The sequence below is a fragment of the Antedon mediterranea genome, chromosome 6 (genome assembly GCF_964355755.1).
Source record: "Antedon mediterranea chromosome 6, ecAntMedi1.1, whole genome shotgun sequence".
Taxonomy (NCBI): Eukaryota; Metazoa; Echinodermata; class Crinoidea; order Comatulida; family Antedonidae; genus Antedon; species Antedon mediterranea.
Window position 1 is genome coordinate 9,484,905 of NC_092675.1, and position 6,000 is coordinate 9,490,904.

Here is a 6,000-nt window from a genome sequence, read left to right on the forward strand (position 1 = left end):
CACCATTGTGATCATTGTGAAATACATTTTTTGTAGATTTTCTAAGCTAGGCCTAAAGTGTAATAATAACAGTAGTAGCATATATTTATTTGACATTTAATGAAATACAAAATTTAGTACAGATACGGAGTCATAAATTATACTATTTTTATACCTCTATAGTACAGATCGTATTATCGGCTTCACGTACAATACTACTCTAGGCCTAGCCTAATAATAATATGGGCGAGAGCCATTCTGACTAGGGATTCCATGCCACGATGGCTACGTTAAAACAATGGGGCCCATGGGCCTAGCTAGCCTACTACTAGACGATTGGCCCATAAATAACAAAACCCATCCTATCAACCAAACTCCTAAACAATCTAAACCTAAAACATTCTACAAAATCGGCTGTAAATATTGAAGCAAAACAAGGTCCGATCGCCGTCCACACGTATCGTTTAAGTAGGCCTAAAATAAATAGGTTTAGTTTACTCTCCAAAAAAGCGGATACTCATGCATCAAGCAAGTAGACCAGGTAGTAGGAAGGAGACCTAGCCGATCCGGCCCAGTTAAAAATTGAGCTAGCTAGTGTAGTACACCCTATGCGAATTGATACTACCAGGCCTTTTACTATAGGCTGCACTACACAAATATTCCAACTCTCTCATTCGAGCTATATTATCTATACCATTCCGGTAGGTCGAGTCGACCTTCAATCAAATACTGTACATCGTTCATGTTGTGATTATAGACGGGGTATACTCGACCCGACAAGTTTGGTATTGTTGTATCTGCTTATCACGTGACGATGCCAGGCATGGGCAGCAGAGAGAGCACGTGTATCGTCGTCTCGCTCGATCCTCAGGCTGCAGCAGGAATGTACAGTATACGTTACGCTTCATTGATTTTGATTTTTCCCTAAGTCAGTGCGAAAATCGGCAAACGTAAAGTGCAAACATATCTAATTTTTCACTGTTTTGATGAATTTTCATAAAAAATTGACTTTATAAATGGGAAGACCGACTAAAATTACATCAGATAAGTATAATTTTACAAAAGTAATTGATATGGTTTATGATAACGAGTCGTCGGAAGATGGACCATTTCACGAATTTCCTATTTTGTAACCACAGTGTGATTTTGCCGTAGCTGCACTTGTAATCTGGCCTGATTTCACAGCCTTCGTTCTGCTTCACTGGGCGCTTATATAAATTGAAACTTTTACCGTTCAAGAGACAAACAAATATATTTTACATTTTTTACTATTCATTTTAAACCCGGAACCCCCCTTTAAAGATGTATTGTCCCCTAAAAAACATGAAAAATGAAGATTAATAAAATCAGACTTTGAATATGTTATTTTGTAGTTTTAATAAAGTTAATCACTTCCATAGAAAAAAAATAATAATGTTTTCACTTATAAAATGATAAAATAAATGGTTAAATTCAACCAAAAATCCATTGGTTGGCAGAGCCAATTTGACAATTTTTTAAAATTACATTTTTTCAGGTAAATACATTTTTTTTGTCTATCAAATGTTTGGTCAAAGTGGATAACTATTGTTATATGTTACATTAAAATGGAATATTCAACAACATTTTTTTAAAGAATTATTTTTCCATGAGGACAATACATCTTTAAATACAGGCCGGATCATCATCATTACAAATTTATTATCAATATTATGGTTGAATTATATTCTTTATAATTAAAATGTCAGTTATCCTATTTGTCGTTCGAAATTATCTCTTTTAAATTAAGAAATAGTTCATTGCCTTCTTGCACACATTATTTACTATTTAGCTCATTTTGTTCCCAAATTGTTAGTTATTGCAGACTGAGAATCGAAACACCAACTTTTTGACAAATTTTACGTTAAAATATGAAACTAAACTGGGACATATAGGCCTAGACTAATTTAAAGGGCCTTTTGCCTCTATATTTCAGTGTTTGATAATGAAAATGTGTTTGTTTAAAGATGTAAAAACGTGAAAAATGAAAATTAATTACATCAGAACTTGAAAAGGATATTTTGTAGTTTTAATCATGTTAATCAATTGCGTAGAAAAAAAACGAAGAAAAAAGTATGTTTTCACTAAAATTACAAAATAACTGGTTAAATTCAACCAAAAATCTATTGTCTGGCAGCCAATTTGACTATTTTTTGCTTTAAATTACAGCTTTTTTCAGGTAAATAACGTTTTTTTTCGATCTAAGTTTTGGTTAAAGTTGATAACTATTATATGATATTAAAATGGCATAATCAACAACAAAATGTAAACAAATATTATTTCAGGAGGACAATACATCTTTAAAAATCATGTATTCCAGTCTCTCTTTCCAGTCGCTATGTCATTATTCCGACTGTTTAATTATCTATTCCAATTGTGTCTTATGCATACTATGGTTTCTAATTCTATTCATCATAATATGAAGGATTACGGCTAATTTTAATGTGTATTACCGGAAATAAAGTCGCCCTATAAATCATGTAAATAACTTTTTTTCTAACCGTTGCATCGTTATTCACATTTTTGCTGACGTTATAAAAATGTAGCGTATTAACTGTTCCATAACTAGGCCCAGGATATTTTCTTTTATCGTTTTATGTCTTAATAAATCAATTGTAGCATTATTTATAGAGAAATATTATTTAAATATATGTAAATCAATATTTAATAAAAGACTACATAAACTGTGAACATGGAGACATAATGTCGGAGCGGAAATCGATTTCATAGTTTTTATTGTCTGCGGTGCGCTTTCTGAACAACCGAATCATTTTGGCCTTTGGTTAATTATGTTATTACTAGAATTATTCGAAATACTTCAGAATAGTAACTACATTAGCATTACAGATACTCTGACCGTAAGGTTGATTTCGAATGTATGTCCCCTGTGTTTTTGAAAATAACAAATAACGATATAGCGTCAGAAACAAGAACTATTTTCTACCTTTTACATAATGGGGAATGATCCACGACCCGGGAGTACAATCAATAAAAGTAAAATATCACTGCGCTGAGATTTGAATGAGTGAAAGTGGATCAAATTCAGCGTATTTTGTTTTATGTTAGAAAGCAGTTATCGGAAGAATCGCGTCTCATCTTCATCGTGTAGAATTCCTAACTATTGATTTTATTGTGCAATGAGAGCCCGGGGAGTAATAAAGAAGCTGAAATTTAAAATTACGCAGACATTTTCAGTAGGTGAAATTTCCAGAACGAGCCTAGAGAGACCGGGCAAAATTAACTGCATAATCAAAACTCATACAATTCGTTCCTGCCAACGGTTTTGCAAAAGATTTTCCGTGCTGTGTAATAAATCATTTGTTTCTAAGACAAGATGTGTTGACACGCGCCACATCACTTTTGTGATTGATAGAAACTCTTCCGCGAGATAAAGATGGATGTGTCCCTTCACGTCACATGATGACGTCTCATTCGTCATGTATTTGTTGTCATTATAGAGACACTTTTCTATGTTGCCATAAACCCCTTTTCTATACATAATAAATCTTCATCAATCACGTGCTTTAGCATCCACTCACGACAATGGTCACTTTAATCATTCAACCGATTATAGACTCGCACACCGCTTCACTAATACTAATCTATAAATGTTATTTATCAATTCAAAATAATTAAATTTATAATTTAAATGATGTAATTAAAATGAAATTATAGTTATCAATTAGGGCCAAGATGTTATTTCAAACGCTCTATTACAACAGTTAAAATGAATACAGTGACATAGCATCCATGTTCATCGTCTTTCCTCATCAATGACGCCATGATAAGAACAAACGATTCATGATACAACGATTTTATTGCTCTTATTGATTATGACGTAATTTAATTGGACGAATGGTCGCAAATGGATAGGTCTATATAGTTATGATGGGAATTATTCCATCATTTTCTTTTCTTGTACCTCTGGGTTAGCTTTGATTTTTTTGTATTACTATTAGAAGGGGGTTTACTATTAGATTAGTGGGTTATTAATACTAATCTTAAATTCGGTACCTGTAAAGAGTAAACCAACCCAACTTTTCCGGTCAGCAACTCATAGCAAAATAAAAAAACAGTACGAATAAACAAATTTGGTTGAACTCTAACTTTATTTTATAAACTCAAAAACACTCAATCCTCCCCCACTCCTGAGATCAACATGCATTATCTCCTTATTTTTAAAAATACGGCTGCATAAAAAACGACCAGTCTTCATTAAATGAAAAGAAAAATACAAAGTAAACAAATGTTGATTTTAGTGTCATTTTGTCAATAGTTTTTGTGACTCTAATAGTAAACCCCATGGGTTACTATTAGAGCAGGGGGTATTATTATAGATTGACTTATAAGGTGGGTTACTATTAGAAGGTGAGTTACTATTAGAGTGTGGGTTACATTAGAAGATTTACGGTATAGCTATTTATCGTCGTTATAAACGGGCCTTAATTGCATAAAATCAATAGATTTATCTATTAATAACATGTTTTTATTTGTAAAGATATAAATAAAGATGCGACCAATCAGTTTCTATATGATATTTCCAATTATTTTTATTGTGAGTTTCGGAATAATAATGTTCTAATAAATTCTTTGTTTTGCATAGCGCATAATTGTTTTTTTTATTCAAACTTAGCATAAACTTATAATTATATCGTTGTTGAGGTTGAAAACAATGGTATTTCCACTGTCAAGATACTACTAGACAATTCAAAGCCGCCAATGAGATCTGATCAATATGACTGTCACTAACAGGCTTGTGAAAAGAAAAGAAATGAGACAAGTTATGGACAAAACGGACAAAAATCAGAGTAGTAAGGCAAACTGATCGAAAACCGCAGAAAACTGCAGACCAATTAACACTCAAACTGCTACAATATCGATTCATCAGCAGTCATATTACGCGCAGCGGTTCTTTTCAATGAATGTTGAAACCATAGCAATTGTGTGCTAAGGGAAAGACGACAATCAATTGGTTTTTAACAATTGGCGGGGACAAGTTTATGGTTGAGTTTTGAAAACAGAAAAGAAGCGTCGCGACTATGAGACGGCTGTCCGGCGTGGGTTCAGGCATAGGCTAGGCCTATAACTTCTCTGAAAAAAGAAAAAAAACATGTTATTATTAAATTAATATAGCTTATGCTGTTATTATTGAGTACAATTGTTATTGTAAAAGGCGTCATGGAATACATTGATTAATCTAAACAATTAATATTTCTTTGGGCCTATAGTGCTTCATTTTCCATTTGTAATAGCAGTCTTTGTGTAACGGACACTCTTTTGACGACCTTAGCACTCCATATCAAGAAAGATCAATAAGCCAATCTGTAATTAAACTTAAAATATACTGTGTGATTATGTGAGCTATATTGTTAAGATATTTAAAATTATATCACTCGACTCTAATTTAAAATAACATTTAAAAAATAGTCATAACTAACTAACTAACTGTTCATGTTTATTGAAATTTAATATTGAACAATTTCACTTTTGTTAGGCCAGAAATAAATATCATTTCAATTAAATAGTGTACCAAATAATGTTCGTATGCAATATGATTTGATGGAATAGTACGTTTTCTTTCGTGCTTTTAATGAAACAAGAACTTCCTCCTCTGTCCCTGATTAAATTATTATTCCATTTACCCGTTTGTACTTTGTGCTATATGTTAAACACATATTATGTTTAACTTCATTGTTCAGTATGTGAAAATAATATTCAACACAAACATCCGGTAATAATTGAAACTCGCCAGGCTTTTTGAAATTGAATAATTATATTGTCTATTCTGGCCCTAGCGGCCGCCAATCGTGATAAAATAGTGAGGAGAATAATTGAATGTTAACATAGGTAACGTAGTCACTTCTCCAAACAATATGACAATACCTACAATAAAATAAAATAAATGAGCAGGAATTAAAAGCATATAACATGTCAGGTTTTCAAAGATTTGTTTTTGGAATTAAACAAAATAACCATTTCAATCATATTAGTTACTTTTGGCTT